We start from the raw sequence: 14,918 nt of genomic DNA, 5'->3' as shown, positions 1-14,918 counted from the left end.
TGGGCTTCCCTGGTGACCCAGTGGTAAAGAATCTGCCTGCAACGCAGGAGCTGCAGGAGACATGAGTTCGATCCCTGGGTGGGGAAGATCCCTTGGAGGAGGGCATGGCAACCCACTCCAGTAATCTTGCCTGGAGAATCCATGGAGAGAGGAGCGTGGTGGGCTATAGTCTACAGGGTCGCAAAAAGTCAGACACGACTGAAGGAACTCAGCATGCACACGCCCATGCATGTGGGGTCTTGGTTCACCGACCAGGGATCAAACCCACACCTCCCACATTGAAAGGTGAATTTTGAACCACTGGCCCACCACGGAAGTCCCCAGGCTAAGTCCTTTAAATACATTGTTTCGTATAATTCTCATCACAATTATAAGAGATAAATACTAAGATCAATCCATATTACAGATAAAACAAAGGCTTGGAAAGTTCCCATGATTGGCCTGATAGCCAGTGGTGTGAATAAGGTGCATACTTAGGTTATTCTCTAATTTCATTTCTCTTAACCACTAAGCTCTACTCCCCTATGGCACAAAGTTCCTGTAGGAACTTTAGGTAACTTACTGAGGATACAGGGGATGAGATTTTTCTACAGTTAATTACCTTCATTAAGAACTGGGCAACAATAATGACAAATAATGACCTTGCTAAAAAGCTAATTTTTGAGCACTTTCTATACCCACTTTACATACACTATTTCAACCACTCCACAAAAGTACCCTTTGAGGAAGGGGGCATCCCCATTTTACAGATGAGGTAGCTGGTCAGAGAGAAGATGCGGAGCTTCCCTAAGGTCACCTAACCGGGAGATGGCAGAATTACATCTGGAGGTCATCTAGGTTGTAACAGCAGCTCAAAGGCTGGACCTGTTGCAGAGCCTCAGGGTTTTGGTGGTCTCTGCAGAATACACCTACAGGTAGAATGTTGTTTTATGTTTTTCAACTTAAAATTACTAAATGGGGACTTCCCTGGTGGTCCGGTGGTTAAGACTCCATGCTTCCAAAGCAGGCAGTACAGATCAATCCCTGGACTGGGAACTAAGGGCTTCCCTGGAGGTGCTGGTGATTAAGAACCCACCTGCCAATGCAGGAGACATAAAAGATGTGGGTTTGATCCCTGGGTCAGGAAGATCCCCTGGAGAAGTACATGGCAACCCACTCCAGTATTCTTACCTGGATAATCCCATGGACAGAGGAGCCTGACAGGTTACAGTCCATGGAGTCACAAGGAGTTAGACACAACTGACGCAAATTAGCACACAAGCTGGGAGCTAAGATCCCACATCCCTTGCAGTGTGACCAAATATTTTTTTTAAAAATTACTAAATATGCAATTTTTCCCTAAATCAGACGCTATCCTAACTGATTTCTGGTTATAAGCAAGGCCAAAGGCCTAAAGGAAAGTATTAGAGCAAAACATAAAATTAATAAAACTATCCCTCTTGATTCCTTTCCCTCTGTGAAATGAGTCAAGGGGGTTCCTATTCAACTTCATGAGTGGGTTGCCTAAGCCCAGGTTTCATGTTCCACAGAAGCATGGTTGGAATGTACCTCCACCACCTGGCCATGACATTTAGTCATTCTTTAATATTAAGATAATAGCAGCTGGGCTTTATGAGCTTCTCCACATGACAGGTAGGTTATTATCCTATTTTCCAGATGAGGAAATCCTGGCTCAAAGAGGTGGAGTGATTTGTCCAAGCTGAAATAGCCAGATGATGAAAGAGCTGAGACGGGCACCCCAGTTCGCTGATATATTCTGAAGGGCTATTTCAAGCCCCTCCACACCCTATCCTTGTTTCTTTCCTTCTACTTCTTTCCCTTGCTTGCGCTATTCATTTCCTTGGGATGCTGTCACAAATGACTACAAGGTCAGTGGCTTAAGACAACACACACTGATTCGCTTACAGTTCTGGAGGCCAGAAGTTGGAAGTCAGTATCTCTGGCTGAAATCAAGGTGTTGGCAGGACTACACTCCCTTCAGAGGCTCCAGGGGAGTAATCTACTTCCTTGCCTTTTCCAGCATCTGCTGCTGAATTCCTTGTATTCCTTGGTTCATGGCCTCCTCCTCCATCTTCACAGCCAGCAGCACGGCATCTCCTCTCTCAGATTCTACTTTCCTCTTTTTCTGACACACACCTTCTTCTCTTCCGTGGTAGTCAGACCTCCTTCTCTGTTTCCATCCATACCTGGCCTTCTTTCTCTTGTTCTCTGCCTGTGTTGAATCTCCCTCTGCCTCTCTCTTATAAGGACATTTGCGATTGTACCAAGGGCCCGCCTGGGCCAAGACAATCTTCCAACTCAAGACCCTTAAATTAATTACATCTTTTTCCATGTAAGGTAATAGTCACAACTTCCAGGGTTTAGGACCTGATATCTTTAGAGGATATCAGGTTTGCTTTCCCCTGGAAAACTGCCCTTGGCATTATTTCTTCAGGAGTGGAAGTGGGGCTGAATTTGATCAACCACACTCTCTTGCCTGGTCGCCTTGGTGACCTAAACACTACACATTTACCTAGTTCTTTCCAGTTATCCAACATCATGTGCCAGTTGCCCCACTGGGGTTCCAGTCTATGGTGCTCCCTCCCATATAGAGATGTTGTGAGAAAGCTTGACACTAGGCAAGGCCTGATGGAAAATAAAATGTAAGGAATTAAGTTCACGAAAAGGAAAAAAGAAGGGCCTTTGGGGAGTTGATGACCTATTAAGGCAAAGCATCATGTACATATGGAAAGTTACATGGGAATGCCAAGAATTGTCCACCAAATGTCAGTTATAAAGGGCAACAGGAAATTGGAAATGGAAGGCATCCTGTGGTCAAGATAGGTCTGGAAGTGCTGGAGCCTGTGTTGAACTTTGAACATTAACTAAGACTTATTGGGCTTCCCCGTTAGCTCAGATGGTAAAGAATCTGCCTGCAATGACAGAAAAGCAGGTTCGATCCCTGGGCCAATAAGATCCCTGAAGAAGGAAATGGCAACCATTCCAGTATTCTTGCCTGAAGAATTCCATGGATGGAGGATCCTGGAGGGCTACGTCCATGTGGTCACAAAGAGTCAGGACAAAGCAACTAACACCCACATAAAAAGATAAGGGAGTTGCCACTTTGAGCATCTTCCATAAACTAAGCCTTTCATACCTGCCACATTTACTCTCTTCCACAGCTTGGGGTGGTGGGTATTATATGTTTACAAATGAGGAAACTGAGGCTTGACTGAAGTAATTATGCCCCTTACTCAGCTGGTAGATGGCAGAGCTGAGACCTAACCTTGGGACACTGCCCAAGCCTGTGTACTTTCCACACACTGACATCCTTGACCTAGAACCCTAGCCTCAGGCATAAGTAATGGTAACACAGTCCTGGTGTCCAATGGACTTAAGGAAGAAGATGCCCATATCATGCTAAGCAGAGAAACAAGTCACACAACATTAACACCTGAACTGAGAATGCTCATTGGTGGCCCACAGCCTGTATGAGGCTAGGAGGTGCATTTTTGGAAGGACTCAACTAAGGTTTAAAGAAACTCTGGAACCCATCCTGGCAGCTAATATAAAAAAATAGCCATCTGCACGGTGAAGGGGGCAAAATTTTATTCCTGTCTGGCAAAAATCAGCTTGTATTAGAGCAGACAGGAGCTCATCACCTACAGTGAGGCATTCACCTCCAGACTCCTGGAGACATATGAATTTGAGGTCCTGGTAAAAGAGTCTCTCTAAACATTCAGGCACCCATTATGAGAACCCAAATCAGATAACCCCTACCTTCATGTTAATTACAATTTCTAAGCAGTGTCAATACACTGACTGAAAACAAATCAAAGCAGAGTTGCATTTGCAAGCAAGACCTCCCCGTGGGTCCATCACATGCTGCTTCTTCAACGTCACTGGTAGGACTGTCTGTGACGAAGGATAACTCTTGTCAGAAACATGCTGCTTTAGTGTCCAAAATACCTGCATAGTCCTTACTTCTTCTTATCCTCACAAGAATGATATGGCTTAGCTACTATTCTCATATGAAGATAGGGAATTCTTTAAAATGGCAGTAGGACCTACTGGAAAGAGCACTGGTGTTTTGGTTCAAGCCCCTGAAAGGTCTCACTGAGGGGTTTCTGTTCCCTAGACCTCAGTCTGCATATCATGATGGGCTTGTCTGACAAGATGGCTTGTATGAACCTATTTCCTCTGAAATTCTGTGACAGAAGAGCAGACTTTCCCAACACCAAACATATGCACTATTCTTTGTAATGGCTTAAAATTGCCCACAATTTTAATAAAAACTATGAATTTTAGCAACCACCTTGCTCTTCAGCACTGGTCCTGTGTCTCTTAGACCCAGAAGGCCCAGTTGGGTTCCTCACAGCCAGTCATGTTTTTAGAAGGAACAAGCTCCTGACTATGAAAACCTAAATCAGTCTTCTGAGGAAAGCGAGGCTCAGCAAGGTTCTGTCACTTGCCTGAGGACACACAGCTTGTGAGTGACATGAATCGGAGGTCATGGCACCAAGCACAATACAGCAAGAGTCTATGGAGGAGTGTTCCAAACTAGAGCATTTTCTGCAGCCCTGATTCCTCTTGGGGTTGAATATGAGGTAAATTCAGATCTGTCCTTCAGGTTGAGTTTTTTTTTGTTTTTGTTTTTGTCAGATTCAAGCACTACCTACTTCTTGACTTTTTTGCAGGGGGAGGGAGAGCAATTGTCTGAAAACTCTGCTTTAAAAATATGCCTAAGAATTGATGGTGTGTATGTATGAGTGTCTAAGTCACTCAGTCATGTCCAACTCTGTGAACCCATGGACTGCAGCCCACCAGGCTCCTCTGTCCATGGAAGTTTCCAGGCAAGAATACTGGAATGAGTTCCCATTTCCTTCTCCAGAGAATCTTTCCAACCCAGGGATCAAACCCTGTTCTCCTGCGTTGCAGGCAGATTCTTCCCATCTGAGCCACCAGGGAAGCCCAAAAACAGATGGTATCACCAAGCAAAGCTGTGGTTGTAGCAGAGCCAAGGTGGGTGCCTGTTTGGGTCTGAAACAAAAGCTCTGTGACTAGCTGATGTGGCCTCTGATAATAACCTGTCCAGCTGGTGCCTTTCCTGAGATGCAGCCACAGACCACAGATGTGGACAAAGCCCTGCCTGGGCGGCAACCTGAATCCAGCATTCGGTCCAGTGTCATCCTCAACTCACCCAGCGGTCTGGAGCATTTTCTCCAGGTATCTCTACTTTCCTCATCTGGTAAAAGGAACACAATGCCAATCCCCAGAACAGTCCTGAAGCATAAGACACCAGCTTTGCCTTGAGCCTGCATTCAAACCTCAGCTCCTTCCTCACTGGCCGTGTGACTTGGGGCATAGTGTTTAATCTTCTGAGCCTCAGTTTTTTCATTTGTCACATGAGGTTAAGGACTGTCTCAAAATGAAATAAAATCATGAAGATCAAAAGCCAGGTGCTTAGGATAAAGGCAGCCATTTTTGCTACAATATGAGTGAGTTTGGGAAATAGAGAGAGCCACTAAAATCTAAGGTTATCAAAGCAGCTTTATTATCACTAACTCCCTGATGGGCCTGGAGGAGGGGAGGGAGGCAGTGGAGGTCAGAGAAGGCAGGAGCCCTGCAGGGGCAGTTCCAGAAACGCTCAGGCCAAGGGAAATATACATTTTTGACCAGTTGTAGAATCCATCCCACGGCCTTCTTCAGCCCAAACACACACACACAGACATACACACACGCCCCCCAAAATTGAAAAGCAAACCACAGCACTTTAAAACCTCCCGTTGGTTTCGCCTTTCCTTCCCCCACGTATTGTTTTTGGGAAGGGCCGTTTCAGCCACAGCACTGCCAAGAAAACAGGGTGGTTTCCCTTGACCACTGGCCACGAATATGTGCCTTTTCCTGAGCTTTGTGCAGGAACCCACAGTGACTTTAAAAAATAATAATAAAATTCTTCTCTATAAATAAGCCCTTACGCTTCGGGGCTCCGCTCCCTCCACAGTGGAGCGGCATCGTGTAGCCCGGGGCATGCTGGGTAATCATTCTCCGTTGTGTTTTCCATCAATGCAGGAATGGCAACGTTCAGAGACTTGTACTTAAAGAGCCGCCTCTCCTCCAGAGACACATATCCTTCCACAAAATACCCCATTGCCACTTCCCCTAGAGATTTTATTCTTACAGCCCGTCCTGATTTTCCAGAGTCCGACAAATTAAGCATTTACAGTTTACTCAGTGATGTGAAGCAGTGGAAAGACCATAAGTTTTGAAGTCCAGAGACCCAGGACTAAATTCTGGCTTCGTTTCCTGATGTGTGATTGTGGACAAGAGGATTACACCAACTTGGGCAAGTGTGTATGTGCCTGCCTCGGTTTATTCACCTTGAATATGGATATAAATGATCTGTAATGCATGGACTTAGGTGAATATTTAATGGGAAAAATGCATCCAAAGCCCCAAGCACACAGTAGGTAGTCAGCAGAAGGCCATTTTTATCAAGTTCTTGGCAGGACTAATTGTAGCCCAAAAAAGGCTGATTCTGCTGAGATTCTCAAGAGGATGTAATGACGGGATGATTTATAGGGGTGGGGCAGGGCTAAGGGAATCAGTAAGGGATGTTGAGGCACCCAGATACCTGCAGCAGCGGGGATTATCACCACCCCCAGACCTAATGGAACAAGAGGAGGGCCAGGCAGTGCTGGAGCCCAGTCAGTGGAGGAGCAATGGAGAGAGGCTGCTGGCAGGAGCTATAGTGTTAGAGGAGCTAGTCACTGGCAGACAGAGGCACACAAGCAGGGAGGCAGCTGTGGGGGGAACCCCAGCCTTCCCTGCTCCCACCCCTTAACCCTTTGCCGATGCCTGTCACTGGCTACACCCAACTGAAGACAGAGAGAAGGGAGCCCCCAGATGCACTCCTAAGGTCAGCCTTCCAGAGCACAGTGCAGATTAGAGAATAAAGCTCAGTGGGAAGAGAGTACAAATGGTGAATCACTAGGCCATTCAGAGAGAGGAATTCTTATGACTTACATACTGGCTAGTATTAGTCAGCCCAAAGAGTGAAAAAAAACTCCTGCAAAAATCCTAAAGGGGTCATTGTAATCACATCACTTTAGACCTAAAGAGCTTGCAGCGGTTTCCCAGTACCTAAAGACATGAGCCCCCTACCTCACCCCTGGGATCCTGTCCCAGACCCTCCTCTCTCCCAACTCATCTCCTGCCTCTCCTCTCCCAGAATTTTCTGAAGTGCTTGTCTCTTTTTTTTTCCCCCTGAGTTCATTAAACCCTAAACTACTTTATTTATTTTAAATTAAATTTTTTTTTAGATTTTTTTGATGTGAACCATTTTTAGTCCTTAATGAATCTGTTACTTCTATTTCATGTTTTGTTTTTTTTGGCCATTAGGCATCTGGGATCTTAGCTCCCCAACCAGGGATCGAACCCACATCCCCTGCATTGAAAGATGGAGTCATAACCCCTGGACCTCTAGGGAAGTCCCCCTAAATGACTTTAGAGAAGTTATTAAGCTTTCTGAATATCAATTTCCAGCTCTATAAAATCAGGACTTTTTACTGGATAAGAAAATGATAATATCCACTTCGTAACATAATTAAATTTAAATGAAGTAATATACTCAGCATGTGGATGGGCCACATGGAGACTCAGTAAAAAGGTCACTTCTTTGTTTCTGGGGCATCCTCAGTCTTGCTGGTGACAGAGAAATGAAAAAGACAAAATGTACCACTTGATCTGACATAGGTTGTCCACAATGCACGAGATGTATCTCCAACTGGAATGCTTTTGTCTTGACATGCTTCTCATCTTTGCACTTGAAACTTTCAATGGGTGGAAATTTGATTGGTGAGAGTCTTCATAAATCCTCTGTCCGTCTTCTCTGCTTAGCCAACTTACTGTCACCTGCCAACATGCAGACGGCACCACCCCTAGGTGATGCACTTTACCCACACTCCTGGAAGTTCTCACACAGAGGCAGCTCTGGAGCTGGATTGCCCAGCTTGAGGTTCCTGGACACATTTCTTCGCTGCATTGTACTCTTGCCACTTAACCTCTCTGTGCCTCAGAATCAGCATCTGTGAAATGGGGTGATGCTAGCACCCACACCACAGGTTTTCCTGAGATTAAATGTGCAAATATGCAAATCATTGAGAATACTGCCTGGCATAGAGTAAGTACTTAATAATATTAGCCAACTTATTTTTAATCTTTTTATTACCAGTGTGTCACAGTCCTTAACACATCTAGTGTAATTTCAGGTTTATCTGTCTGATTCCCATATTGATTCTTTGAGTACCTCAACAGCAGGGGCCTAAATTAATGCTTGGCACATAGTAGGTGCTCAAGAAATGATCAGTGAGCGAATGAATAAGTGAAAGAATTCATGAACGAACGACATGGCACTCAAAAGGGCGTGGGGGGAGTCTGGTTTGGGTCTTCACGTGAAGCTCAGCAAAGGTCTTTTCTCAAGGATGTGAAGAGCTGAAGAAGTCAGAGCCAGAAAACTCAAGCTGCTCCAGGGCAAAGCAGGGCCACCCACAGGGGCAACTCCCATGGAGGCCTAGCGTGGGTGGGTCCCTGCCCCGAGCAGCCACCAGCTTTCTAATCTAATTGTGTGATAAGAGAAACCGCTCCCCCACCCTTCACACTTCCTCCTCCCACGTTAAAAACCCAGAGCAGTGTTGTGCCTTCAGGGGTCTCTGGGCAAAACAATACTTGCCCCTGTCCAGCCAAACTCACCATCAGGACATTCAAGGGTGGAGGGGTCCGACCAAAGGATGCCATGAGTCCCCAGGGAACACCTGCCTGTCGATAGGCCACTCAGTCCGAGGGCCCACAGCAGCCCTGCCCCTCCTCCCGCCTGCCTGGACGCCCTCCTTCCTACGTCTGCTCATGTGTGTCCCCGCCCCCCATTGCTTCCAACTTATTCAGTTAAAGTGCAAGGACCTCAAAAACCTGCATGATCTGCCTCCTGATGGCCCCCCATCCCTCATTCCTCCACTCTCCCCTTCACTCACCCCACCACGGATTAGCCCGTCACTGGTTCACCATGGAGTGAGCTTGCTGGCTATTTCCTTGCTAAAAAGGCTCTTGCTTCAGTCATCCTTGTAGCTTGATTCTTCTCATTATTCATTTATCAGTTCCTTCACTTAACAGACCGTTTTTAAATTAAAAATTTTTTTTTATTTTTAATTATGGTTAAAAATGCAAAATTTGCGATCCTAACCATTTTGAAAGGTAGGTCAGTGGCACGAAGTAGATTTACATCATTGTGTGACTATCACCACCATCCGACTCCATTCTACAAAACCCTCTCCATCTTGTAAAACTGAAACTCTATACCCATTAAACACAAACTTCCCATTCCCACTTCACCCAGCTGCAGGAGTCACCATTCCTCTTTCTGACTCTATGTGTAGGACTACCTAGGCACCCTATACAAGTGGACTCTTATTCGTCCTTTGTAACTGGCTTATTTTGCTTAGCATAATATCCTCAAGGTTCATCCATGTTGCAGCATGTGTCAGATATCTGCTTTTTCTGGCTAAATGATATACCATGCATGTATAGACCGCATTTTGTTAATAGACATCTGAGTTACTTCCACCTTCTGGCTATTGTGAAAAATGCTGCTATGAACATGGGTGTACACATATCAGATCAAGTTCCTGCGTTCATTCCTTTTAGGTTTATACCTGGAAGTAGAATTGATGGATCCCATGATAATTGTGTGTTTTGTTTTTTGAGGAGCCGGCATACTGTTTTCCATAGTAACTGCACCATTTTACTTTCCCTCCAAGAAAGTAAGGTTTCCAGTTTTTCCACATCTTCCTCATCTTTACCATCACTTACTTGTTATTTTCTCTTTTGGATTTTTTTTTTAAGCCATCCTAAAACAGTGTCAGACTTTATTTTTTTGAGCTCCAAAATCACTGTGGATGCTGATTGCAGCCATGAAATTAAAAGACGCTTACTCCTTGGAAGGAAAGTTATGACCAACCTAGATAGCATATTAAAAAGCAGAGACATTACTTTGCCAACCAAGGTCCGTCTAGTCAAGGCTATGTTTTTTCCCGTGGTCATGTATGGATGTGAGAGTTGGACTGTGAAGAAAGCTGAGCCCCGAAGAATTGATGCTTTTGAACTGTGGTGTTGGAGAAGACTCTTGAGAGTCCCTTGGACTGCAAGGAGATCCAACCAGTCCATTCTAAAGGAGATCAGTCCTGGGTGTTCATTGGAAGGACTGATGCTAAAGCTGAAACTCCAATACTTTGGCCACCTCATGCGAAGAGTTGACTCACTGAAAAAGACTCTGATGCTGGGAGGGATTGGGGGCGGGAGGAGATGGGAACGACAGAGAATGAGATGGCTGGATGGCATCAGCGACTCGATGGACATGAGTTTGATTGAACTCTGGGAGCTGGTGATGGACAGGGAGGCCTGGCATGCTGTGATTCATGGGGTTGCAAAGAGTCGGACACGACTGAGCGACTGAACTGAACTGAATGGGTGTGAGGTGGTATCTCACTGTGGTTTTTAACAATTTTTAAGCACCTACTCTGATCCAGGTCCCAACTAGATAGTTGTCAGGACATACAAATAAAGCCCAGTGGGTGCCCTCCAGGAAGAGAGAGAGCAACAAAACAAACCTGAATTGATCCATTCATGGATGTGTACAAAGCCTACAGATATTATCTCATTTTATCCTCACATTATCCGCAAGGTGAGTATAATTAACCTATTTTAGTGTGGAAACCAAGATTCACCAAAATTCAATGACTTGCCTCCCACTTATAGAGCTCATACATGTGACAAAATTGAAAACACATGTTTTTGAGACTCAAAAGCCTATGCTGTTTCTGACAGTTGTTCTCAGATATTTTTTTAATTTAACTGATCAGAAAAATATAAAAATAACTTTGAGGCACCAACAGATTTCTTGCCAACATTTTATTTGGCAAAACAAGAGCTTTGGAAAGCAATTAATTTGCCATCTAATGTCACTATTCTTACACAGGAAGAAATTTAACCACATGCCCTTCAGAAAAACACACACACATGATAAAGTTTATTTAACTGAATAAACTTAACTTTATGAAAACCTTACTGCACTGCTGATTTCTCATGTCCCTGCCTCAGTAGTAAGGAGCATGTATCAAACCATGACCAATCCTTGGCTTCTAGAGGTCAAGTACTCCAGCCCCACAGGCCCTCAGCCAGGTGCTCTGGGAGATACTGTAAGCCCAGCATGAGTTGGCCTTGTATGAGTACATGCATGCTGCTGCTGCTGCTAAGTCACTTCAGTCGTGTCCGACTCTGTGTGACCCCATAGACGGCAGCCCACCAGGCTCCCCCGTCCCTGGGATTCTCCAGGCAAGAACACTGGAGTGGGTTGCCATTTCCTTCTCCGAGTACATGCATGCTCAGTTGCTAATTGGTGTCCGACTCTTTGTGACCTCGTAGACTGTAGCCTGCCAGGCTCGTCTATTCATGGAACTTTTCAGGCAAGAATACTGAAGTGGGTTGCTATTTCCTCCTCCAGGGGATCTTCCTGACCTGTGTCTCTTGCATTGGCAGGCAGATTCTTTACCACTGAGCCACCTGAGAAACCCCTGAGTCAGCCCTGAGGGTGTAAGGTCAAAACGGCCCAATGATGTTAAATAAAAGAACCCAGACGCCAAATAGATAATGTAACAGGCTTTAATGGCTAAGCGCCCCCGGGAGGGATTCCAGGATCCAACAGAGCGAGGTCAAGGAAGTCCTCAGGGAACAAAGGCAAGAGGCAAGTTATATAGCTTTAGGCAAGATTTGGAGTGGTGGTCTCTCATAGGTCAGTTAGCCAGGGGGCAAGACCGGGTTGGTTGCAGGATCTGCTCAAGGTTGTGCTGATGCAGCAGAATAGTTCTTGCTGTTTCTGGGCAGAATGCTGTTTCTGGACAGGAGGTTAGGAGGGGGAGGTTAGGAGAGGGTTGATCTCTACCAGGAACCGATACCTCAAGGACACTCCAGCAGTGGGGGAGGGAATGAGAGAATAGAGCACAATAGTCAGAGTTCAGCGGGACTTTTTCCCACCTGTGGGAAAGGGAAGAGGAGAAGGAGAAGCCAAGATGGCCACCGGGGTCCGGCCTTACAGAGGGGAGTTTAAACATGAACAGAACAGAGAAAATTAAGTGCCCTTGCAGGTTAGCTAATCTGACCTCCAAGTAATGGGGAGGCAGGAAGATTTACCAAACCCTGCCACTTCCAATGCCTTCATGACCTCTCTCTCTCCTTTTTTTAAATTTATTTTTTATTGAAGTAGAGTTGAATTGCAGTGTTATGTTAATTATTGCTAAGCAAATAATTAAGCAAATTATTTTGCAGCAAAGTCAGCTGAAGTGACTCAGTTATACATGTATATACATTCTTTTTCATATTCTCTTCCATTATGGCTTATCGCAGGATATTGAATATAGTTCCCTGTGCTGTATTGTAGGACCTTGTTGCTTATCCATCCTATGTATACCAGTTTGCATCTGATAACCCGACTCCGGGTCCTACTTTCTCCCACCCCTGCCTTGGCAACCACATCTTTTCTCTATGCCTCTGATTCTATTTCTGTTTCATAGATAGGTTCAGTTGTGTCATATTTTAGATTCCACATATAGTGATATCATATGGTACTTGTCTTTTTCTTTTTGACTTCACTTGGTATGATCATCTCTAGTTGCATCCGTATTGCTGCAAATGGGACTCCTGAGCATATATATCCAGAAAAAACTACCATTTCAAAAAAGTATGTGCACCCCTATATTCATAGAAGCACTATTCACAATAGCCAAGACCTGAAAACAACCTAAATGTCCATCAAAACAGGGATGGATAAAGAAAATGAGGTAAATATATACAGTGGAATATTACTCACAGTCTCTCTTGGCTCTAAGACCCAAACTTTTTCCCTTCTTCCGAAGGCCTTTGTACTTCTATAAGATCTGGGTACCCATTTATCACAGTACTTTACCAGATTTGTAAAAGTTATAAGACTTTTTTACCAGGCAGGTGAGTAGTCATGTCCAACTCTTTGAGACCTCATGGATAGTCGCCTGCCAGGCTCCTCTGTCAGTGGGATTCTCCAGGCAAGAATACTGGAGTGGGTCACCATGGCCCTTCTCCAGGGGATCTTCCTGACTCAGGGATTGAACCCATGTCTCCTACATTGGCAGGTGGGTTCTTTACCACTAGTGTCACCAGGGAACCCCATATATCATTATACATTTGCCCAAACCCATACAAGGCACAGCACCAAGAGTTATTATAGAGAATAAAAATAATGAACAGTCATGTTTCTTCTGTTCTGCTCTTCAAGTCTTATCATTTTACTGTGTGTGATTCAGATTTTTATAAAAAGAAAGATTCAGTCATTATCGTAAACCTGTGTTCCCCTTTGAGGGAATCTCCAAATCCTGTTGCCTTCTATGGCTCCCCAGATGTGGCCACTTTCCTGGTTTTAATATTTTCTATTTCTTTACTAAACAATATGTAATAGTTTCACATGTAATAAAACTTTATATAAATGATATCATGCTAAAAATAGCCTCCTGGTTATTTCTTTTCTTATTTGATATAATATCTTTGAGATTTATTCCTGTATAAATATATAAGTACAGGTTTTTGTAAACATCCTTTATCAGATTCAGGAACTTTCTTTCTGAACTAGTCTGTTGATAGTCTCTCATGAATGGACATTATTTTTCTATATCTATTATTATGTAGTTTTTATTTAGTCTAATATAATGGATGCCATTCTTTAATTTTTAAATGAATAGCCTTGCATTTCTTTTATTAATTTTGCTTCAGTTCAGTTCAGTCGCTCAGTCGTGTCCGACTCTTTGCAACCCCATGAATTACAGCATGCCAGGCCTCCCTATCCATCACCAACTCCCGGAGTCCACTCAAACGCATGTCCATCAAGTCGGTGATGCCATCCAGCCATCTCATTCTCTGTCATCCCCTTCTCCTCCTGCCCCCAATCCCTCCCAGCATCAGAGTCTTTTCCAGTGAGTCAACTCATTGCATGAGGTGGCCAAAGTATTGGAGTTTCAGCTTTAGCCTCAGTCCTTCCAATGAACACCCAGGATTGATCTCCTTTAGAATGGACTGGTTGGATCTCCTTGCAGCTTAGTTGTGAACTATTATATTTTTTATATTTGCTGCATTTGATTTGATAATATTTTGTTTAATTTTCTTTTTATCTTTTCTAGTTTTAGTATCAGGATCATGCTAGCCACAGAAAATTAGTTGGTAATTGCTGTCTTTCTTTATTTTCTGAAAGAGATTGCATATACATTATATCTTTTATGTTTGGTAAAATTCACCAGTGGAACTACCTGGGCCCAAACGTCTCTTTGTTAGAAAGCTTTTTAATTATAAACTAAGTTTCTTTAGTAGATATAGGACTATGTAGTTTGTGTTTTTCTTCATGCTTGAGTTTTGGTAACTTGTGTATTTTAAGATGTAAGTTCAAGTTTACTGATTCCATTACGTTACTGATTCCCACCCCTACCCTAGTGAGTTTTTTCTGTATTGTATTTTTCAGTTCTAAAATTTCCACTTTTTTCTTTTTTAATATTTATTTATTTATTTATTTGACTGCACTGGTCTTGGTGGGGGCACATGGGACCTTCAGTCTTCGCTGCAGTATGTGGATCTTTAGTTGCAGCGTACAAACAGTTGCAGCAAGTAGGATCTAATTCCTAACCAGGAATCAAACCCAGGTCCCCTGCATTGGGAGTACAGTCTTAGCCGCTGTATCACCAGGGAAGTCCCTCCAATTTTTTCCAATAGTTCCTGTTTATTTACTGAAAATTCCTGTCTTTCTATTTGTTTCAATAATGTTTGCTCTTGCTTCATAAAGCATGGTATAATAGCTTCTCTTAAGGCTTTATCAT

Source organism: Moschus berezovskii, chromosome 4 (assembly GCF_049115385.1).
Source record: "Moschus berezovskii isolate FMDL1 chromosome 4, NW_MosBer_1.0, whole genome shotgun sequence".
Lineage (NCBI taxonomy): Eukaryota > Metazoa > Chordata > Mammalia > Artiodactyla > Moschidae > Moschus > Moschus berezovskii.
This window is presented reverse-complemented; position numbering follows the sequence as displayed.